At 42.8% G+C, this 24778-nt stretch overlaps 1 long non-coding RNA gene across 2 annotated transcripts in view; it reads left to right on the top strand.

The window, feature by feature from the left end:
- Positions 1–24778, top strand: part of LOC141574275 (uncharacterized) — a 70738-nt gene that overhangs the window by 29694 nt on the left and 16266 nt on the right. For both annotated transcript variants that reach the window (XR_012501190.1, XR_012501191.1), the window contains exons 4-6: positions 8754–8935; positions 11409–11632; positions 18281–18404. This is a non-coding gene — a long non-coding RNA (uncharacterized LOC141574275). The remainder of the gene's footprint in view (positions 1–8753; positions 8936–11408; positions 11633–18280; positions 18405–24778) is intronic.

Here is a 24778-nt window from a genome sequence, read left to right as displayed (position 1 = left end):
GCAAAGTCAGGACCGTTACACAGTCGCCCTGAACCAATGTTAAGCCACAGAATTTTTTGGTACTTCATATATATTGGGGCTTAAGTGGAACCAATACTTATACACATGTTTTCTCCAGCAGCCAACTGAGAGATGACACAGAAGAACAGACAGGCGATAAATGTCTCCTTTATTACTGATGAAGCCACGTTCTCCATGAAATTCAGGGCTGTGGGAAAATGCGTGTCATGATACTGTGTCCCAGAATTAGAGACTCACGCTGTCCCAGGTAACTCTGGGCCACAGCGAGCCTTCCCTTAAGATGATCTGCCCCATCCTGCACAGGGCTGCCCTGCCATGGAGCTGAGCATCCTGGGTGCTTCCCAATGGTGGCCAACACTGGAGGGAAAGGAAAGGTTTCATATGCCCTGCTTGTCTCTCCGGACTCACACCTCAATCTGTTATTGTGAAGAGTGCTAGCCGTTGGCCAGGGGTCAGGTGTGTGAAGGGGGAAGCACTCTCAATGGACCAGAGGAGTGTGGAGGAGGCATCCCTTCTCTCAGTTTAAACAGGTGGTGAGATGCAAGAGAAGGGTGCTCTCCAAGAGTTTATAAGAGGGGAAATAAGGATTTCCTTTGGGACTCAGACTAGCCATGAAACACAGAAGATGATTAGTAGGGAGACTTGTAAATCACTTTCTTATTAAATTCACATTTGTTGAGCACCAAAAATGTGCTACATTCTTTTCTGAGCGTTTTACAGAAATGAATCCTTCAATCTTCACAACAAGTGAGTAAGGGAGATTTGATTGTTATCCCAGGTTTACAATGTGAAAATTGAGGCACGGAGAGAGTAAGTTGGCCAAGGTCACAGAGCTAGAAAGTGGCAGAGCTGGTATTTAAACCCTGGCTGTCTGGTTTCCAGGCTCCCAGGGATGGGCTTTGGGTGTTTAGAGGTATCTGCATCCCTGGATCTCTGTACCTCTGTGCATCACTTAGCCCAGAAAGGACAGGTAAATGAGAGTTACACAGGTGCTCACAGTCGTGTCTCAGCCACTGTCCACGGATAGTGCACCGTGATTGGCGTTAAATGTCTTCTGGGCAGCAGATCTGTTCGTATAAGAGAAATTTAGTCCATTGAGTTAATCTAGAAACCCTTCCTGCTCTGCTTCTGTCCATGGTTGCCATGTGACTGCCTGCCCGTGATTGGGCCGTTGAGGAGAATCTGTACTCATAGTTGAACTCTGATATTTCAGTCTGGTTCGCAGTTTCACATCTCCTGTTACATTAATAAATTCAATTTCTGGTTTCTTTGCATCAGTCTCTCATGAGTTTGGTTAATGTGACATCAGTCCATGGGAGCCCAGGATTGCTGACGGTATATTTTCTGAGCACGTTGTGGCACTTCTACCCGTGCGGACCTGGGTGGAAGATTTTCGCCTTCCGCACTGATTTCCCCGAACAGTAGGGTCCTCTCCCACCCCCGGATGTGAGGCTGGGAGCTCTCTGAGTAGGCCAGTCAGAGGCCTAGTCCACCAATCAGAAAATGATGAAGTCCTTGGAAGTGGGTTTAATAGAAAAAAAGAGCTTCCAGATAGTCCGATGGGCTGTTTGAGTCCATTTGGTGAAAAGCTATCCACTGTTTCTGGTTGAGCTGCTTCTTTGCTGTTGAAAAGTCTGGATTACATGGAGGGATTTTAAAAAGCAGAAAGGTGTGATTTCATGTGGTACATCCACACCGGTGAGAAGTGATGGATGACCGCCTGTGTGAGGCATAGACAGAGTCTTACAAACTTCATAAAACAGCTTTAAAAGCTCTGCCATCTGAGTGCACTTCATATGGGGTCCAATTCATGACTGGGCATGCTGAGAGGGCAAATAATTGATAATGGCAGAAAGGACACGGAGGCATCATAAAGGTCTCAGTCATGTTCCCTGTTTAAAGGATGTGGCACAATGTAATATATTTGAGCTGGTTCTTCACTGAACAGTTTTGAGTGTTTTCTGGGACTCCCCAGTGCACCAAGGTTCCGTGCAGCTGGGTGTCCCCTCAGTGCAGCTCTGTCAGTGCTCATCCTGGGCTGACGTGGTGTCACGGGGAGCAGGACGGTCAGCGTCCCCGGCTCCTCCGAGCTCCGTTTCTTCATCCGCAATGCTGGGTTTCTCTTCGGTGTCTACTTAGTAGATTTGCTGAGAATCACACGTGATCGTTGTCAAGGGCGATTTGTGGTTGTCTCTGTGATTGTCATATAGTGAATATTTGATAGAAACTCTTGTGTTTTATTAAAATTATGTCTCCTAGATTGCAGTGGTTTTTAGTCTGCATTTACTCTTTTTATAAATTTATTCTTATTTTTAAATATGTACTTATTTTTATTTATTTTTGTGAAGGTACTGGGGACTGAAGCCAGCACATTGTGCATGCTAACCAGGTGTTCTACAACTGAGTAATACAGACCCTCCTTGTCTGAACTTAAAAATAAATATTTCAATACACAAAATAGCTCTTAAACACCATCATGGGACCTATTTTCTGTATAGACAATTGAATACATATGCTATTTCAATAAGAATAAATGTTGTTGGGACATACTTTCTGAATCTGTTTATGTGTTTAAAAACGATCATACGTAGTGATAAACACGAGTCTTGGATCCACTACTTAGGGTCTGTTTTGCCATCATGGGAAATTATATTCTACAGAGAAGGCTAATTGGGTCTCGTTGATATTTGGATGATTTAGCAGATGATGAAGGCTTTCAAAAACTGACAGTTTTGTATTTTAAACTAACTACAAAGTTATCTTCTATAAAGTGGAAGTCCTCAGCTTGTGAATTGCCCAGTAATTCAGTGTGTACATGTCTGTGTCTCTGTGAAAGTGTGTGTGTGTGTGTGTGTGTGTGTGTGATTTCAGGAAGGTAGAAATAATTTCCATATAGCCTTCTGATACCTTTCTCTTCCAGTTCAAGGTGTAGGCATATATTTGTACAAATAAATTGATACTCTTTTGTCATTTGGCATATTGGTGAGTATAAAAGGTTCTCATACTTGTTTCAGAAGGGTTGGGGAGAATGAGCTTAGAAAATAGGAGGAGATAGAGGCAGGAAGGTTCTTTACACTTTGTGCAGGATGAGAAACAGTAGCTTTTCTTTTTTCTACTAAAGCAAACTGGCACTGAATTGTAACATACTATTACTCAGAATTGCTTTTCTGATCAGATACGAGTGCCTCAGATTTTTCAAGGCAACATGAATGATGAAATGTGTTTTAGCAGTTATCTTTAAATGTAGTTTTATTTTTTAAGTAAAAGGCTATAGCCTGTTCTTTCTTCCAGCGTTACAAGAAGTTCTCATTGATCCAGGTACATGATAATTGTGCTTAGTTTCTTCGGGTTATTGTTTTTTTTTTTTTTTTTAAGTGCTTGTTTCATTGTGGTGTGAATGAATGTTTAAAATTTCTGGATTTTGATGTTTAGAACATGCTGATTTATCAGAACTGTTAAAAACCTGATTGTTGTTTGGTCCTCGTTTGGTGGGGCAACCTATTGATTTCTGTTGTCTGTTAAAGAGGGAAATTCTTCCTCTAGCCTGTAGATCATTAAGTGAATGGTTTGCAGTGTGCCTTTAAAATTCTTTGAATGCATTGAGCATGTTTGTCCAGTGAATTTTGAATTGACTCATAGTAATGACTTTGTTTGATTCTGTGGCTTTTGCTCCTCTCCACATGAATTTGAATTCTCTGTTGCATTTTGTATACGTGTTCTTAACAGGGGAAGAAATGTTGCATTTTTTACATAGGTGGGTTTTCCTATCCCCTCTGAATGCCTTCTGTAATTGATACAGCGAAAATCTGTTATTGCAGTGCTTAATTATTTCATAAACTATTTTTTGGCTTAATCAGAAACAATGACAAAGAATGATAATAAAAAAACATGAAAACCTTCCTTCCTTTGAAGAATAGAAATGAGGTGGTCAGGCTCACGCGTGCTTTGTACCTGACACCCTTACTTTCATGTCATTGTGTATCATGATTCGGAGATGGAGTTGCTTCAGGTTTGTAGATTTTTGTTTTAACATTTGTGTTGAATTCATTCTCTAGGCTGATGTTTCCTGTTGCGTTTGTGGAAAGTGTAGGTGAAGGGAAACAGATGCTACGTTTTGTATTCAGGAGGCCTGAGTTGCTGAAGAGAATAGAGTAGAGGGTGGGCTGAGGAACAGAGTGACACTCCCTCACCTCCAGGCTGAAATTGATGAACAATGAAATCAATTAGGGGTATCGGTATTTATTTGACCAATAGAAGTCAGAGGGCCCAGACTGTCTAGTTATGCGCAATGGAAAGTACTGAATTCACCTGCAGAATTAGGTGATTTACCAAGTAGAAGCAGCTTAGAGCAATCAGAAAAATCAGTTCTATGATGAGATATAAAAAGAATATAATATCTATTATTTCTGAAACTTTTCTATGTTAAGTTGTGTAGAGCTAAAATTAAGTTCCAAGCACCAGGAGTTAAGAGTCTGGGTGGTTCTGTGGGATAGTTATTCAGGGATGTGTCTAGACCCTGCTGGAATCGCCGAAGCTGGCAGGAAAAGACCCAGAGCCAGGATTTGTCATCCTAGGGTGTCCTCCATAATGGTTCCATGTGATAGCCCATGATTAGGTTAGCAAATTTAACCGACACCAGACGCATGTCAAACTTAAGAAGAAAAAGTGTGCTTAGTAACTGCTTTCAAGCAAGCACCTGTGCATCCTCACTCCTGTCTCCTTGCCATAAAAAGCAGAGACAATGCCTTGCATGCATATTTGAGGTTTTAGATAGCACTCTGTTCATTGCACAGCAATGACCCAGGCCCTCAGCTATAAATGCTGGGCGTGCGTGCTGTTAGATAGTCTATTATCCCCAAAACACGGACCTGGCTGGACTGGTGGTCTGCTTTGTAATGAATATCTAAAGAATTTATCTTGTTCCCCTTCCCCATGACTCCCCTAAAGGTAAACTAAGCCTTTTTACTCATTGTGGATTCTACAATCTCTGTCTCATCCTGTCTTTCCCCAAGTTCCTGTTTACTATCACACAACTGTTAAAGACTATTTCCTTGATTATACACAATAAATATGGGAGCATTTGAGAGGCTCTTGGAGTTGGCTCCCTACTCCCTCTCGCTTTCTTTCCTTTTTCCACAGTCTTGAGTCATTCATTCCATGTCGGTAAGACTTCTGCCAGCCAGAACCCACAGTTCCAGGTGAGAAGGATGCAGACTTTATCTCTCCTACCCGAGGGAGAGAGAGAAGAGAACTGAGATCTGCTCCCCCGTGGTCCCTTCCTGCCCCAGGGCCACTCATGTTCACCTGCAGCCTTCTGGCCTCTGCTCTCATGGCCTCTGTCCCAAGACTGACATCAGCCTTTTTTTCCCTTGTCAATATTTCCTGTGCCTTTCAGGAGTTGGTCTCTTCTTTGCAATTCCACCCTGGCAGATGAGATGGTGGTCAGCGTGCTGGTGGGCAGTCATTTGGGGACTCCCAGGGGCCATTCTGATTCTCCTGAGTCTCTCATTCGGGGTTACAAAACTGTCGAGAACCGGAGGAAGCCCATTCACGTGAGGTCAACACAGTATTACATCACTTTCATTTTATTTTTGAATTTTCAGTGGAGAAATTATTTGTAACAAACTGTTCCAGATTTTCGGCCGCCTGCTTTCCTCACCACTATTTCCTTGTTGGCTCTGGTGCTTGTTTAAAGAGCCAGGTTTCTTCTCTGGTCATTTCTAGCAGCTGGGCTTGCCGAATCCTTGATCTGCATTTGAAGCAGAATGCTTCTTCGTGATGTGAAACTTATTTTCCTTGTCATGTCTTAATATTTTGTGTACACTCAGCAACTGTTTCAAGTGAAATGCTCTTGTCCAATTTCGGTTAACTCACATTTGCTGAACTCCTGCTTTCATGCTGAGGGCAGTTTCTTCTTCCTGTAATAAAATTTAGCAATTTGCATTTACTATGGGAAGGTACTGGCCCGAGGTGCTCTCGTTCTTAACAGTTTTAATAACAATTCACCCATTAAAATGTACAGGGGTTTTTACTCTATGCCCAGAATTGTGCATCCCATTCAATCTTAGAACATTTTCATCCCCCCAACAGGAAGCTCCTTACGCATAAGCAGACATCCCCATCTTCCCCATCCTCCCACAGCCCCAGGGAGCCACTTTTCTCTCTCTGTGGGTTTGCCTCTGCTGGAAATTTCATGTAAATCGAGTTACTTCATGTAAGTGGAAGCATCTATTGTGACTGACTTCTTTCACATTGAGTAACGTTTTCAATATTTGTCCACGTTGTGGCCTGGGTCAGTACTCTATGCTTTGCTATTGCTGAATAATATTCCTCTGTATGGCTGGGCCCATCTGTTTACCCATTCATCACGTGATAGGCATTTGTGTTGTTTCTGCTTTTTGGCTGTGATGAGTAGTGGCACAGTGAATATTCCTGTAGGAGTTTTTATGTGAACATTTGTTTTCAGTTCTCTTACGTGTGTGCCCAGGAAGCAAAATTGCCTGGTTATTCAGAAACCAAATGTTCAACTCTCTAAGGGCCTCCAGGGGTTTTTCCAAAGTGGCCAGGCTGTGTTACATCCTCACCAGCAACGGCTGCGACCTCTGCATCTTCTGTGTCCTCATTAGTGCTTGTTACTATTTTTTTGATTATAACCTATTGTAGTGAGTGTGAAGCGGTTTCTCCTAGTGGTTTTGACTTGATTTCCCTTAGAGCTAATGATATTGAACATCGTTTCGTTGTGCTTATTGGTCATTTGTATATTTTCCTTGATAAATGTTTTTCAGATTCTCTAATCATTTTTTAATTGAGTTGCCTTTTTATTGTTGAGTTATAGGAGGTTCTTTTTGTTTTTGTTTTTGGTTTTTTTTTTTTTTTTGGTAGATACAAATTCCTTATCAGATAAATGATTTTAAAAAATTTTCTGCTGTGTGTTGTTTTTTCACTTTCTGGATGGTGTCCTTTGAAGCAATGTTTTAAAATTTGATGAACTCCAATTTATCTCTGTTTTCTTTTTCCTTGTGCTTTTGGGGTAATATTTAATATCTGAGGTATTTTATTTAAACTTTTGTATATAAAATAACTTAATTATTAGGACCGTTCTAGGAGACGGGTGCTGTTGTTGTCCCCAGTCTATGGATAGGAGACTGGGATGCAGAAAATTTCACTGACTTATCAGTGTCAAAGCTACCCAGTGCTGTGGGAGTTCAGACCCTCATGTTTGCCCCCAGCATCTGTGCTCTTCACCACCATGCTCCACTCCTTCCTGGAATCGTTAATGAAAAAGTCTTTACTTTTTTGATTTCTTGTTAGTTTTTGTTTTTCTCATTGGGGCCTCATCTCCTCATTTTCCTTAAAGAGATCAGTGTAGGTTTATTTTAGGTCTCATGTAGGCAGAAGCATTGCTATCAGTTAACTTCTTTATTACTCACTCCCCAGTGATGGCTGTTGCTAATTGACCTAATGAAGTCTTGCTTTAGTCTTTCCTTCTCATGACACTAACAACAGAGTCATGACTTGCAGAATGCTTAAAGAAGAAAGTACTTGATTGATTTTATTTTGCTACCCAAACAAACCAATCAAATAAAAACCCCAGAGTTGACACAGACGGTAAGCCCTCCAGAATAGGGTCACTGTCTTCCTTGTGTTTCATTTGTTTGGTCACAGTGTCTGGATAGTGCCTTGCTGTCCAGCAGTTTTGTTAGGATACAGTGCTCGTGAATCATTGTAAGGACAGAATTTTGACAACAGACTATGCTGTTCATTTCACGAGGGAAAAGTTAATATAGAAATACTGCTCAGATCTATTTTAAAATTAAGCTTGGAATTTTGAGAAGAATTCAAGAAACCATACAAAGATCTTTTTCACTAATTTTAGATCTATCTTAGACACATTATGGTTACATAGCAGAGTACCTTATCAAGTAGATTTGACAAGAGGTGTGTATTGTTGATTATTTGTTTTAGTTGAAATATTCTACATGGGATAAAATATTCAGTGCCCATAAATGAACAAATATGTTTGTATTTCTATGCAACATGGGAGCAGACTTCTTATGTTTCTATATAATATATATGACTGTGTGTTTTAATCTGTCTTTCAGTGTTTTTATAGTTTATCAGCAATGTTGTAACTTTAGAATTCTTCTAAGAAAATCACCCCAGATTCTAATGCAGTTTGTAATGTGTATCCTGTCTTATGCATGGGATTCCACTGTCCACACAGGGAGGAATTTCCTCTTCTATTGAGTTAGTATCAGAGTTAAAGGAACTGTGATTTCTAGGCCTTTGCTCTCCATGTGTTTGCAGTTGGCTGTCAATCGCGATTTTCCCTTTCTTGAGTTTTCATTGTTCAATTAGAATTTTTGAAAATAACTATTATTATGTTGCATCGATCTCCCTAGAAACTTGATGTGTTTGTGCTTTTCAGTTTTCAATTTATGAAAAATGTAAATACACTCTTGTTTTTAAGTAGTCCTTTTTCACTAGATATTTGGTTACCTCTTTATAGTTAAAATATTTTTTTCCCAATGAATGAATCGGTGTGCATGTTTTAAAAGATACCTTACTTTTTATTTTTCTTATTGTAACATTTATATTCATTGTAGAGAATTTAGAAAATACGGATAAACACATTAATAACTTAAAATGGCCTCTAATCTCACCTAGACATACAGTTGTAAGGTTTGAAATTGAGAATTACAAGTCCTCTCACATTGTTCTTCTTTTTCAAGTACGTTCTGGTTACTGAGACCCTCGAATTCCCATATGAATTGTAGCAGCAGCTAGTCAGTTTCTGCAGAGGAGACCGCAGGGATTGTGATCGAGACCACGTTGAATATACGGATCGTTCTGGGGAGCACTGCCATTCCAAGAGCGCTGTCTTCTGATCCAGCAATGTGCGTGGTTTGTCCAGGTATTTAGGTATTGTTTAATTTTTTTTAACAATGCTTTGAGTTTACAGAGTTATTTTACTTTTTTTTTTTGCCTTTTTACTGAGGACAAGTGTGCCAGGTACCGGGATCAGAAGTGTACTTGAGCCCCGCCACTTGCTGCCACCATGGTCGCTGCCCTCTTGCTTCACCCGCTCTACAATCTTGCACAGAATAGGACCTCAGTAACTCTCTTGAATGATTGTATGATTGTTGGATGATGCTTGAGAGTCCGTGTGATGATTTTTTGCCCCCAGCCTTTCCCCACTTCTTTACTATGCCCTTTCTCTTCCTTTCCTCCAGCCTGGGTTTCAGTTTACCTGTGGCATTGATTTTTCTTGTCTGTAGACACTTCCTTTCACTGGTTCACGATAATTTTACATGTGGGCTGTGGAAACTTGCTAGATGTCAAGAAAGAGCCAATCCATTGCATGCTAGTATTTTTAGAGTGCATTATTGTTTTATCGATTGAAATTAAATCAGGGTGACCCCCTGAGCCCTCCCGTGAGCTGTTTTTGCCTTCCTACAGGTGATAATGCTCTGGCTGCTGAATGTGCCCTTTCCCCAGACTTGGTTTTGGAGTTAAGTCACCATCAGTGGAGCCCTCTCTTTAAAAGATGAAGAAACCATTTGCTCCTTCTCCCTGGTTGGGGACTTGGATGAGATGAGGTAACAGATAAAGAATGGAGCCCCACCTCATTCTAACACCCGCTCGTTCCGTTCCTTTCTCCACGGAAAAAGAGTACAATTCAACACTATAAAGATTGATTGTGAGCAAATGAGATAGACAGGACAACCGATCATTTATTAAATATACTTTCATGCCAGAAACTAATGTATTATTCACACAAAAAGCACACAAAGCACGGTAGTACCGTGATTACAAACGTGGGTCCGAGTTCGTGTCCTGCTCTGGAGTGACCAGTCCTGTGAGATGGAGAACTGGTAGGTCGGCTTAGCCTCTCCCGGGCTTGTTTTCTGCCCTGCAGAGACGGGGCTTGCTAGGCGTCCCTCCCCCGTAGAGGTGCTGTAGGGTGCAAATGATGCGCGTGGGCAGCCCGAGCACAGCTGCTCTTTCCTCGTAAGTGCAGGGGAGCACAGCTTTTGTGGTGAAGGCTTTATAACAGCCCCGTGTAGACTCTCAGTGCTCCTAAGGGATGCCTTGTGGTTTGGAGATGGGATTCTCATTTCTGTAAATACCCAAGGATTGTGTAATTGGGCCCTGCTGATTTGAATCTATTCTTTAGAAAGTACATATTGTAGATATATTTTTCAAGCATGCATGCTTTTTTCTTTTATTATTTATAGTTCTACCCTCTCTCTTGGTGTGACTTTTCATGGAATCCAGGAAACAGCCCGAAGCCACCTGCCTCTTCACACGTTTCCGTGGCGGTTTTCTTCCCTGACTAGAAGAGGGTTCTGCATAGGAAATTTTCTTTGTTCCCCTTTTCTTGGAGTCTCTCTGTCTGTCTGCCCACCTCTCACCTGTCCAACTGTCCATTTCTCTACCCACTCATTCTTCTGACTTGTTCCAAAAAGCATTTCAGGCAGCTTACAGAAGAACAGATACCAAATAAACAGGTGAGAAATTGGGGCCAAGTTCAGACAGTGAGGCTAGGAGGCGAGCCTGTGTGAGGGTGGCAGGCATGAGACACACGCGTCTGTCCTGTGACTTATAAGATCGACAGCAAGAGTGTGCCTGAGGCTCCCAGCAGACACAGGGAAACAGGGTTTGTGGGAGATTCTCACTGGCTGTGAAATAAATAAGTGGCTGAGGAGAAGCCCAGCCTTTCCAGCTACTAAGGCTTAGGAGAATATTTTGAGTGTCTTCAACATCAGAGTATTTCATCTTTTTTTTGTCAGAGTTCTACATATATTTGGTTACATTCTGTACCTGGAAATTTCTACAAAATTTCTTCCCACGTGAGTCCTATGACTCGGGAATGGGGTGGTTCTGCTCATTGACTGGGGTTGGCCAGAAACCGAAAATGACAGCTTCAAAGGAGCCTGGGATTTGTCAGTTATGTTTTGTCAGTACTGTAGAGTTCAAAAAATGCTTTCACAGTATTTCTCCATCTGAGGCGGCAGGGTGCTCTCTTACCAGCATCAGGAGCTCAGGGCCACGGGATGGTGGGGGCTGACTGCATTGCCGTCAAGAGAGCTGAGCTAGTCACTGCAGGTGTGGTTCTTTTACGTAAGGCCTTTCATGTTCTTTACTTGAATATTTCAACAGGGAGTTAATTAACTAAGTCAATTAAGATTTAATAAATATGATGCTTTGTTGAAAAGACAGTTATAGACAGAATATAAGCTCTGAAGCCTTTAAAAACGGTTTCATTACTGAAATTTCAGTGGGAGAGATACACAGTTTATCTTATTTATGCCTGATTTTAAAGTAACAAAGAAAGAAGACAGAAAAGGCAGAGGATGGTTTCTGTTCTTCCTTTCTGCTTGCAGGTGCCCTCACCTCCAGTAGCATCCATCCAGACACCGGAACTGACACTGGCCGTGCTCAGAACTGCCTCAGCCCTGAAGACACAACTGACAAATAGAAGGGGGCCACGCCCTTTTACAGCAGGTGTCTCACTTTGTGGATCCTTATGTAACTGAGAGGTGTCAATCAGGATTGCCCGTTTTACATTGTGTGGCACTGCTGCGGTGTCTCCTAGTTACTTGTTTCTGTAAGTATTCATGTATTATTCCCCACTGCGTGGTACTACAAGTCTAAAAATGCTTTTTTTCAGATGAAAAATAATGTGCATTTAATATAATATGTCTGAAAAAAGGGGCAAAAGATTCTATCCTGGTCCCGCTACTCAGAGATAATAATTAACAATTTAACATTTATTTTCTGTTCTTTTCGTCAGTGTGTATCATCTCTGTCATAAAAACCAGTGAGCACTCCGTCTCTGTTTACTGTTCGGTGACCTCCATTTTCCATTCGGCTTATTACATGTTTTTCTACAATATTCTATCTCCCCTGGCATGATTTTTAAAGACCAGTGTAGAATTCTGTCTTATGGAGGCATGGTCCATTTTACTTCGGACTTAAATAAACTTTTAAATTCCAAGTATACTTAACTGAAATACTGAAAAGAGAACTGTGGTGGTACAGGAAGGCCCCTAACTCCCTTCCCATTATTTCCTGAGAGTAAAAGCTGTTGAAATTTTGGTATATATATTTCATGACCTTTAGGCCTATGAGATACATATATATACACATATGAGAAATCAATGTATAGGTGTGTGTATATATGCTTTATTTAAAAATGAGACCATACTATATGTTTTTCTGCAGCTCGCTTTATTCACTCAGGGGTATATCATGGACGTCCTCCCACTCCAGACTCACCCGGCCCTTTCAGATAGATTGGAGGGGTCTCCTGATGTGCGGGTGTCGTCTCTTGTCCACGGACACATTTGGTGGGAGAGTGCTGTGGACAAGGCCCTGGACCACGGCGAAACGCCGGCTCCCTCAGCGCCCGCAGCTCGCCTTGATTTACTGCATCATTGTCTTGATGGTGGACAGTTAAGTTTTCTCCATTTTCCACTGTCAGAAAGAATGTTTGAGTTGCATCCTTCTTTTACAGGCATTCCTGTGATCTTGTATGTGTATTCCTTTAGTTAAGGCTTCTGGAAATTTAGTCCCTGGATGTGACATTTACATTCATCACAGACTCCTTTCAAGTGACTAGAAATTCCTTCTCCATTGGGGAATGAAAAAATGCACAATTAATTATGTAACCTATTCTCTATCGCTGGATATGATTTCACTTCAGTTTTTCTTCCCACCTTTGTATACAGTGCTGTGTAAATGCCCTGATGGGTACATCTTTTTGGACTGATTTTTTTTTCCTAAAGGAAACGATTCCTAGAAGTGGAGTTGAGTCAGTGTGTATGTACGTTTTTCAGAGCTTACAAATCCATTGATATGTCATCTCCTGAAAAAGTCGCTCATGATTTGTTCTCCCACAGATGGACACTAGCTAGAATATCTTAAAAATATTTGCCAATATGATAAGCAAAAGTGCTTTTTCATTGTTTTTGTTTGCATTTGATGACCAGTGAAGTTTTGAGCATTTTTCACTCATTAGCCATTTTACTTTTTTAAAATGAATGATTCCTTTTGTCCTTTGCCCACATTTAAGTGAGGGAGCTTCTTGTTGCTTTGTGACAGCTTTTTGTATGTTAATAAAATTAACTTCGTGAATTCATCAACATGTATCACAGAGCTTTTTCTTGTCATTTCTTTCCTTTCATTTTGTTCAGGAAGTTTTTTGATTTTTGTTGTGGCTCAAACTATTCTTAGGATAGTAAATGTCTTCCTTATCGGTGTTATCTTTGACATTATTCTTAGAAATACTCTATTATAATGGAATAAATCTCTTCTGTAGGTTTTTTTAATCTCTAAGATGGAGATTATAATAGTACATGTTATAATGAGGAGAAGTTGAGTTAATAAGAGCAAAGAGTTGTATTTGCTGTTACTAGTACTTTTTAATATTTACATCGCTATCTGCAATTTATCTTGTGGTCATTATGACAGGAATGGAATTTATTCTTTCCAGGTGATTCTCTGTCCCAGGACAATTATCGAATTCATAATTTTTCCTTTGATTTGAAATCCCATCTGTACAAAATACTTACATACACTAGAGTCTCTTTTTGAGCTCATGGTTCCCTTCTGTCAATCTCCTTTCCTTACTCCAGCACCATTTCTTACATATTGTAAAATTTATTTAATAACTGGCAGTCTGATTTTTTTTGATTCTTTTCTTCCATCCCAAATTTTCTTGTCCAGTATTACGACTTTATTATTCCTGAAGAATTCCAAAATATTTTGTTCAAGTTAAAAAAAATCAGATTGGAATTTTCATGGGAGTTTTTAGTAAATTTTGAATTATTCTTAGGAGAACTTACATCTTTACAAAACTGCTTTTCTCCATGCAATATGTTTATGTCTCTATATTCATACCTCTTACTTTAACCCTCAGTACAGTCCTGAAGTTCTCCATTTAGAATATGGGCATAATTTTTGAATTTATTCCAGATTATTGTTTATGTTTTTGTTAATTTTGTAAGTGAGAATTTTTTGCTATTATATTTTTAAATGCTTAAAACTGACATTTAGAAAGGAAGATTCGGTTTGTCAATACTTACTTTGTAACTTGTCATTTAAAATTGTAGGTATTAAGTACTTGTTCCAGAATCCTTTCTTTTCTGTTTTTAAAAATTTGTTTCCAAGATTCTCAAAATGTTCATAGCTAAGTAGTATAGGTGGGGACACAGATGGAGAGAGGTAGTGTGGCTCACTTACAAACTGTGAGCACTTTCATGGCTGCCTTTAGGCTGGAGAAGCTGCAGAAGAGCACAGGTTAGACCAAGGGTGGCTTTGTCTGCACTTGAAAGCCAGCTTTCCTGCCTGTATGGTGAAGCCTGGTGGGCGTGGCAGGTAGATGATCAAGGTCTGATCAAGGTCATTGGCTGCACAGAGCGCTGTGTCTGTGAAAACTGGAGACCATTACCATGGGAAATGCTTGGTGCCAGGAACACTGCAGGGGAGCTGGGGAGCCTGTGTGTTAAGGATTTTCCAGCCCTGGGAGTGGGAAGATGAGACTCTGCATTCAGATCTGAGTTTGAATTCATCCTCTCTTGTTTACTGGTCCTCTGACTTTTGTCAAGTTATCTACCCGCTTTGAACCCCTGTTTTCTTGTCTCTCAAAACAGGAGAATTACAGCCTGCTGCTAGAGTGTTTGCTCAGGGTAAATGATTTGTGTCTATAAGATGCCACGTACAGCCACAATCTCAGTGAGAAATGGGCTGTCGCCTCTTCTTCTGCAACTCAGTGCTCGATAAGACATCGGGGGAAAGCCAGTCCCTAATTTGTATGTGATGCAATGAGGAACAAAATTAATGTTTTGCCTTTCCCTAGCAGTATTCTTACTTCTTTGCTTCATTTACCTCTTTCCTCCTTTACTCTCCCCTTTCACCTCCTCCACCAAAAGAGACTGAGTCTGTCTCAGAACACTACATTCAAATTACTTTAAATGTTGGCTCATCCCCATGAAATTACAGTGAAATTAAATATAATCTGTACACGTCCCAGACATGATTATATTTGATTTACACACACACACACACACACAATCAGGCTACCTCCCATTTGCTGAAGGAGAAGGACCACTTTTTCTGAGTTTTCATTCACTGAGCGTGAGAGCAAAGTCTCTTAAGCAGAAATTCGCCTGGCTTCTTGCATGGATTTTTAAATTGGATTTCTGCTTTGTGTCCACAGAAATAGACTCCTATTAGAAGAGGGGAAGTGGAGACATAGATATTCTGCTGAGATATTGGTGTCATCATATTTGAGATGGAAAGAACTTACGACAGCATAGAGTCGTACCTTTTTATGGGTGAGAATCTATGATAGTGTAACTTGGACAAGAACCCGGGTCTTCTGTCTTCATGTCCACGCGGATGAAGAGGCAACTGGGTGGGGGATGGCAGGGATCCTTGCTTGAGTTCCGGGGTCTTGCTAGTTTCCATTGTTCAGCTGCCTTTAGTTTATGTCCATGTGGCCTCTCATGGGAAGGTCACTCTATCCTGATAGATTGAGTTTCTAATCAGCAAAAAGTTCTGGACCCACTCATGTTTCCCAGAGATTTTCTGCTGACCTGCTGACACTTTATATATATGAGACCTAAGAAACTGCTGGATATAAAATCCTAATTGTTATCATTTGCCCTCGAGTTCCACAGGAATGGGGTGCTGTCTCAGGCTGTCTAAGGCCAGCTCTGAACAAAGATAGGGTGATAGGCTGTGCAGCTGTACACTCCCCAGTCGAATGGGATTTCCACCTTAGTTTTTAGAATCAGGCAGATGAGTTCAAATCTTACCTTTACCAGTTATTAGCTTTGTGACCTTGAGGAAGAAACTTTACTTTTTTGGGGACAAATTTTCTATATCTGTAAATAAGTTCAGTATTTATTTTAGGGTTTTTGTTTTAGAATTGAATGAGCTAATTCCCTCATTTATTACTAAAATACTGATCACATGGTTCTATGCTGGTGACTTAGTGGTTGATTACTAAGGGACTCAGTAGTGAGAATGTGGGTGAGGCTCCCTGGATAATAGAGCTTATATTCCATGATATGCTTGTAAAAGAGTGGATTGCAGTGGATTTTTAGTAAATGTCCATTCCTTTCCTAATCCCCATTGATTGTGTATATATCTTTATACTAATATATGAACAATTTTTTATTGCAATTTAAGTCTTTTTGTAGTATTTAAAGTATGCAGCTATAACAAAAATATGTGAAATAAAATGATTTGAATTTATTTTCTTTTCAATAAGCAAAACAAAATAAAATAGAAAAGAAAAGAAAAAGTTTTGAAGGAGTAGAAATAATTTTATTTCCGTGGAATCGACTCCCTATGTTAGGTTTTTTGGTTGTGTTCTTAAACAGCATATAAAATTGACAGGTTTTGACTTCAGTGTTGATAGCTGGGTGAGTATAGTTTCTTTTTGTGTTTGTCTTTGATGAATTATTTGCACTAGATCATAAATAATGTGCATGTTACATATTGGAAACGAGGAAAGAGTGGAGACATACTACCTCCAATGCAGTCATTTTGTTACCGAGTCCAAACTCATTCTGTTCACCAAATGACAGGCCAATAAACTGGGAGATGAGGTGTTGGAGCAAGGAATAGTGACTTTATTTGCAAAGCTGGCAGACCCAGAAGATGGCAGACTGATGTCCTGGAGAACCATCTTCCCCAAGTCAGAATTGAGTCTCTTTTTATACTAAAAAGGGGCGGGGCTGCAGTTGGTTGTTGGAAACTTCTTGTTGTATGAATTGCTTGTCCTTTGAATCCGCTGTTCTTGCAGCTGTCCATGTGGATCAAATCATGTTGCCCCTGTAAAACCTCCAAAAATAAAACAAAGTTATTCTCTATTTTGCAACTTGCCATCTCTACGTAAGTGCAAATTAGTTAGCATCCTTCAAGATCACGGCCAGGAGAAGAGGCTGTCCTGGATATTTCAGTCTAAAGGCAACTTTCTTTTACAAATGGTGCAGAGATAGCAAGTCTGAGCCTAGAAAACAGGGCACAGGTTTAAAGCCAAAGGAACAGACCTAATATGGGGTCAAAATTGTTCTTTTCTATTACAATTCCCTTTTCTGCTTCATAGATAATTTTAGTAAGAAACATGAGCAATTTTGTATTTTTGCTTCTTAATAACCGATAAGTGGGCCAACTATATTTTTGTGAGCAGGGATGCTGTGCGGGCATAGGGGTCACAGCAAACTCTTGTTGGGGGTGGCCGACCCTGGAACATGTCTGATTCCCCGTGAGTGTTGGTGAGGGTCCCCCTAGCCAGCAGCTCTCTTTAGGAGCCAGCATTTGGGCATTGATATCTGGAGACCTCATTTTCGGCTGCAGGAAATTTTTTAGATACTGCGATTGAAAAATCACTCCAGCTGGGGATAATTAGGGAAAAAAGGAAAAGGAAAAGGGTTTGGAGTAGAGTAGAAGAGAAGGACATCAGATCACGGAGCCTGAGTGCTTGGCAGCGTGGCTTCGGGGGAGAGGGGAGCAGACGTGGGGAGGGGCCTGGCCCCGGAACCAGCTCCTGCACCTGTCCCCGTGCCCAAGCCACATAGCTTTTAATTGGGCCACCTCTCTGGGCTGGATGTCACCCTGGGCAGAAACTTGAGAATCGAAGGGAAGGGGTGGGCAACACTCACCTAGGGGATCACTGTGGATTTCGATCAAGTCCACAGTGCCTTTTCTGGTCATGTGTCTTCACTTGTCCTTTATCTCAGGATCTGAGGAGGAGGAGAAAGGAACTCAGGCAGAGATCCAGGAAGATATCCGACTGTGTTTAGAGAGGACAGACACAGTGACTCGGGGAGCGAGGACACTTGCAACAAATTAAAATTACTTCACAACTATTGCTTCAGAGTTGCAGGTGTGAGAAAGCCTAAGCCTGTCTCAGAGTGCAGGGGACAAGTGGAAAGGAATGGCAAAATTTCCGCTGAAAATTGAAATTTTGTTAAATAGCCTGCTACTGTTGCTTGTATCACTTGAATGAATGCAGACATATTTCTGTGGGCATTTATATGTTCACTCAACCCCACCAGCCACTCTTGCCCCCATCGGGGATGGGATTTCTCAAGCACAGTGCCCCTCCTGCTTGGGTGGGCCACGCTGCGTGTCCTCGCCTGGGGCCGGGCTGCTGCAGGGCACTGAGTCCCCGAGGCGCGGCCTGGGAGACACGACAGGAATATCTATGCTCTCGACTGAGGGCCTCCTTTTCCCCCTGCAGTGTAAGAATGCCGGTGACTGAGTTAGAAGCATGCTCCCAAGCTGTCCATGTACTTGCCATTCAGAAGCGGACCCTGGAAGCTTCCAAATTTCTCCAGAATGCGTTCTACATTCACCTTCGGCAGGTGAGTGTATGTCTTTACAAAAGTGGAGGAATTACTGCCGTTTTCCTGGAACTTACTCACCCCTAGTCCATCTGATTTTTCTGTGCTAGGATTCAGTATGGCCTGCTAAAATATCTGGAGTCAGATCTTGAAACACTGATGAAGAGGATCATTTATTTTATTTCTATATATGATAGCCTTTTACTTTCAAAATTCAGAATTTTTGGTTCTTTCAGGAATTTTTGGGGGGTTGGCGAAACAACTTTGCTCTTACCATCTTTAAGACCTGTTGCTTTGTGCCTCTCACCTGTCTTCTGTCACTTGTGAGGCGATTCCATTTGTGACCCTGTCCGTGTTGTTCATTTTATAAAACATATAGTCTGTTAAAGTACATTCCCTTTTACTCCGAAGACATTCCACAAATACTACTAAAACCTGGGTGTGGTTTTAAGAAGACAGAATCATTAGAACATGTACTTGCAGGTTGCTAGTGCAAAATACCCAAATCAATACTCTAGCTCAACATCTAAAATCTTTCTAATCTACCTTGGATTTGTATGGATAAGTGAAGCAGTTTGCTAAGAACTCAAGACCAGGGTTAGAATACAGGCTGGTGTAGCTCAGCAGGTCCTCCTGAGCCAGCTCACTGCCAGAGGTCGGGGCTGAGGGGGAGAGGGCTGGGCCTTGGGGAAAGGGGAGGGACAAGAAGGAAGGAGGTCCTGCCGTTCCTGAGCTCAAAGTTTCATGGCAAGCACCTTCACCAGGTGAAAAACTTGGAGTTTCTTCTAAGAACAGTAGGTTTGAAAAGAGTCATAAAAGCACGGGAGTGACAATATCCCTTTTGTGTCTAGTATGTGAGAGCGGCTGTGAGGCCACTTGGGAGACTCGTGAGTCCAGGTGTGCAGTGTTGGTGGCTTCCACCTGAGCGGTGGGACAGTCAGTAGGACAGTCACTGGGAAAAAACGAACAGACTTTAGGCATGTTTAGATGGTAAAAAGGAAAGGATGAATGATGTCTGTGAAGGTAGGATGGAGTTAGGCCCAGGTTTCTGGGTGGATTAATGAGGTAAGTGATGGTCCTGCTGTGCTCTGAGGAGGGAAAGCTGCAGAGGGAGCTCTGGGGGAAAACTGATGAGTTCAGCCGTGTGTAAAGTGAAAGGCTGTTCGATGTGTGGTCTGGGAGCTCAGGTGAGAGCCAGTAGCGAGTAGCGGGAGGGGAGAGAGACTGTCAAATCATTTTGTGAGCATACAAATAATTATGATTAATGATACACTTACGCCTCTACATTCTGGATTTAAAACCCATTAACATTTTGCTATATTGACTGCAGAGGTTCCTAATTTTTTTTAACAGAAATAAAATAAATAGAAACAAAATAGTGGAGTTAATGAACATCATATAGTTGATGTGTGTCCTTGTATGTATTTTGATACCTCATCTGTTTACAACCATAATCTATCAAAAGTTAACTAGTTTAGCATAAGTGTTAAACAGAGGGACGTGACACACAGTGTTGGGGCTTGAAGCTGATCTTCTCAGGCAAATTATGTCGCCTCTCTGTGCCTTAGTTGCATCTTCTGTGACTGCCCCCGGGCCCCTCATCACAGCTGATTTCCTAGACTAGATGTTGGGAGGGAGGCTGCTGAAGGGAGTAAGAAGTGGCAACTGCTAGTGACACTGAAAGGAGACACAAAAACTGATTAAAGCCGATAAACTCAGTACAAACAAATACTCTCAAAAGAGAAAGAATCCCGCAGTGTTTTGAGCCACTTAGCGTATGGGAAACAAAACCACGTGGACCCAAAGCTCTTGAGCATGTGAATATTGTGGGTGGGAGGGTGTCATCAGAAAAGGGTTGAGAAAAGGCCTTTCGGTTTCCCTTGACGTTTCCAGTAAGGATGGGGAGCAGAAGAGAAAACCCCCTGCTTCACAGTGGAAGCTGCTGTTTTGTGCAAAACTGACCAAAGGTTGGAGACCAGTCACCAGCGGTGCTGGCAAATGAAGAGACTTCGGGATTGGGTGGGGCACTTGCTGCGACTTCCAGGTGACCTGCTGGCTGGGGGCTGTGTGGCGGGCAGTAGGTTTGCAGGGTGACCCGGGCATAAACCCTGGCTCTGAGGCTGCTGCTCTGACTAGCAAACCTGGGCACCCGCAGTCCTAATGGTGCAGCTCGGGATGTGGCCTGGGACACCTGCCATGCTGAGGGCGAAAAGAGGGCTTCCCTGAGGGGGTGTCCCTGCGTAGAGTGGAAACGTCCTCCTGCAGGGGAGGAAGAGCCTCTGAGCAGGGTGCTGGATGCACAGGCAAGACCACCCTGAGCACGGAGGGTTTGGGGAGCTGGAAGTCACACAGTGTCCCGAGCAGGCTTGTTTCTGAGAAACTAGAGGGAGAAGAGGCTGAAAAGGCAGGCTAGTGTCAGACCCTGTGGTGGGTTATGAGTGACAGTAAAGGACTGGTCCGGCAGGCACGAGAGAACCCTGTGGGCGTCCCAGCGTGGGCGTCACACCGGAGGGTGTAGCTGTGTTACAGACTTTGCCACTTATTAGCTGTGTGACTTTGAGCAAGGTCACCCCACCTCTCTCTATATATCTTCATCTGTAAAATGACACAGTGACAAGCTCGTGTCATCAGAAGGCTTTGTTTAGCTCTGATCCTCTTTGTCCAGTCTTGTCAGTGCTTCCCTGCAAGGTTCTGCATTGGCTGCTCTTACCCTCAGATGGGAGGGCGTACAGGGACATTGTAGCACCTGACGGCAGGAATGGGTTGCTTTAAAAACAGACATGTAGCCGCCTGCAGCTGCAGGCCTGCAGGCAGTTTGATTGATGGTCCTGGAGAGGACTTTGGAGGCCTTAGCATCGTTTTAAGACTTGTTTTCCCTTGGGGGCAGCATTTGCCTTTGCAGATTAATGTTGAAGCTTTGGGCTTCTTGCAAAGCTGTCCTCAGAGATGGTTATATATGTAACATATCGTATAAAATAAAACGCTTTTATTTAACGTGTGGGACTTTGCAGCTGTTGGGAATAGCTCTGTTGGCCTGGTCTCCACGGAGGACACTAGGCGTCAGCAGAGCGTGCGGGAGGGCAGGCAGCTTGCCATTCTGCTGCGGGGTGTTCTCCCCAGCACGGCACTCTGCTGAGTTGACTCTTCTCTGAGTTTGGTTGCCAGATGAGCAGACAGCAAATTAATGAGTTCTGGTGGGATTGTATAATGACAGGAAGAAAGAGGGTCCCGTAGATTTCCTGGACTAGAACATGCTTTTGGTTCCTAATCCAGTGTGTTCCATTACAGAATTGATGAGTTGTGTCTATTCTGGGACTTGTCGACTGAAAGAAATTTGTAGCCTGAAAGTTTAGAGTTATGCTTTATTTGGCGGGAGGACTCAAGCCGGGATGACAGCCTCTGAGATCGCTCTGAGGGACTGCTCCCAAGAGGTTGGGGAGGAGCTAGGATATATAGGAACTTTACAACAAAGACCAGGTACTTGGAACAATAAAACATTGTTTGTTATCTAAAGAAAGCCAGGTATGTAAAGTTAAAGAGTTCAGTGATTTTCTATGTATCATTTGGGCTCACTGGATTCATTCTTTAGACAAGCACCTAGCTATCTAGGGCAAGTATCCTGTCTTTTCTAATTCTCATTCTGTTAAGAGGGCACTGTTGTGAGTGGCTGTAGAGGCTGGTCTTCAGGCCTGTCCTTGCTGGGGGATGGCGGCAGCCGCTGATGACTTGGTTTCAGCATTATTTGTTTACTGACATGGTTGCAGTATTTTCATTCATATTGTAGCATTTTCATTCACAGACTGATTGTGGATAATCTGGAAACTTGGAAAGGAACCGAGATAGAATTACTGCAGGTACCTTCTACTTTAATATTCCGTGTGCAAACATAAACACGGATGAAGCATACATTTGAATTTGGTGGTGTAGGGAAGGGTTTCTGCACATTACAGGAGAAGGCAAGGCAGAATTCCTCTACTTTGTTGGCAGGGATGTGGGTCCACCTGTCTTTTCTGTAGCGGTTTCTGAGAGCAGTTTATGGTAACTAACAAACATTGACAAACGGTGGCACACATTGCATTTAAGAGCTGGCCTGTGCAAACTTGTGTATTGGGCAGGTGGATTGGAGAGAGATGTAGCCCAGGCCTGGGCTCAGATACAGGTTTAAATCGCCATTTCCTCACCAAAGGGCCTTGGACTAGAGTGTAACCTCCCTTAACCTGTTGGTGAATCTGTGAAATGTGCATTATAATATTCGTTTCTTCCTGGGTTTGTTGTAAGTTGTAAACAGTATTATAACACTCATGAAACACTTAACAAACAGGCACTTAGCAGTGTTCACTGTGTCTGTCCGTCCCGCTTAGCGTGTGTCACAGCTGTAAAGGTAGCATGTGCCTGTTGAGGATGCACTTGTAGCCCCTTGAATAGGTTGTGAATTTGGTGATTTCCTTTAATCCTTGAAACTCTATATGCCATGGGCAGTTATTTTCATGGACAGATGAGGAATCTCAGGGTAAAGAAGACTGTGTAATTTGCCCAAAGTCAGACCATAATTTTGGGTGCTGGGGCCTCGGTTCAGCATGCGCCCCTGGGCTTTCTGCCCTCTCCGTTCAGCCCCAGAGCCAGACGTGGGGTCGCCTGTCTCCCAGCCCAGAATATCCAGTAGGCAGCAACACAAACCTGGACCTGTGCTGCTTAAGCAAAACTCCGGAGGGGAGGCAGGTACTAAAGGGGATAAATGTAAAAACAGACGACTGCAAAGTGTGATCAGCTCTGAGAAGGAAAGGAACACACCTCGCCACGCAGGGCTGGGAGCTTTCCCTTCGGGGCTGCTCTGGGGGCGTTCATCTCAGCTAAACAAACTCCGCTCCTGCACCAAGTCATGAAGGCAGGGTGCATGTAACCAGGCTGACTGTGCCTCGTTGATCATATTCATTCCTAATCCAGTGTCAGCTGTCACGGGCACTTACCTAGTAAACAGATGTCGGCCATAATCATCACGCACTTTGCTTGGTAGTTTTATTGGCCCCACCTTTGAGATGAGGTCATTGAAGCTGGGGAGTTTGCTGCATGCCCGTGATTACCTTGGAAATACCCCCACTGGTCTTTCAACCTAGACTGGTGTGGCTGTTACATCCCAGCCCTGTGAATGGCATCGTGTAGCTTCTACCAAGTGGCCCAAATGACTGACATTGATTTTCTTAATCCGTAGGAAATGGTATGTAACAATAAGAGAAAAGGTGGTAAGAAATTCTTTGGAAAACTAGAACAAAATCCAATACTTCCCCAGCTGTGGTAGCGTACCCAGTGTCACTCATCCCACTCACAGCCTGGCACCTCCTCCCTCCCGACTCCGTGTTCAGAAGCCACGCTGAGCCTTCGAAGAACATTTTGCCTCGTGACACTGTTGACTAAGACCTATGACCTCTCTGTCCCTGGTTAACTCTCTCTTCAAGGCCATTTAAATTTTATGCAGGCTCCTCCACTCCGATGTAAGAAAAGACTCTTTAAACTTCTTGATGAAGCTCCTAAATGAAGATCTTGTGAAGGAAACCTAGTCAAAACCTGGGAGGTTTTCACACAGTGACTGCTTGCAACCTCAGCACTTTGTGAAGTTCAGAATCAGAGGGGTGGGAGACTCAGGAAAGGCTTTTTAAGGTAGAAAGGGGAAAGTGAAAGGATGCAGGCTGTGTGAGACTGAAACATCTCGGTCCCAGCCAGCAAGGCACCTGCGTTCAGGATGGTGTATGGGGAGTACAGAGTTCTCACAAAGAAAGAAGTGGTGGGATGGGAGGGAGGACAGATAGATTCTTTACTAGGGAAGGAAAAAGTGCGCTGAAAACTTCCTGGTAGAATAAGAGGACTGTGCCATGATGTGCTTTTATTTTGGAGAGAAGGGTTTTGTGGGGACAGGCCTAGGAGAACGCTGTCTGGCTAGGGGGTCAGCACAACAGGGAACCACAGAGAACAGGGCCGACCTCAGGGCCCCTGCTGGGGGAGGGGCTGCCCGCCATTTTGAGCCCTGGGGGCTGCTTCTGTCCCTTAGCTGGGGCCTCAGAACTCCCTTCATATCCCAGTCCTGTTGATACAAGAATACAGATGTGGGGCATGAGAAGGGCTGTGTCCCAGGCTTTGGTTGAGCCCCTGGAAAGTGCCCCACCAGACGTGGGTCCTTGGCTTCATGCAGGATAGATTTCAAAGCAAGCCACTGTTGAGTAATGGTAGATTTATTCACAGAGACACATTGAAAGGCAAGAGAAAGGCCACGAGTTGTGGGGTTCGGGTGCTCAGATTAAAAGTAGGTACACACTCCACAGACAGAGTGTGGGCCTTCTCGGAAGAGGGAGAGAGACTGGTGACCGCGAGGTGGCGCTGTGTTGCTCGTTTTCTTGGGCTTG

Source organism: Camelus bactrianus, chromosome 20 (assembly GCF_048773025.1).
Source record: "Camelus bactrianus isolate YW-2024 breed Bactrian camel chromosome 20, ASM4877302v1, whole genome shotgun sequence".
NCBI lineage: Eukaryota > Metazoa > Chordata > Mammalia > Artiodactyla > Camelidae > Camelus > Camelus bactrianus.
Note: the sequence above shows the minus strand (reverse complement) of the source record. Positions and strands in the feature narration are given on the sequence as shown.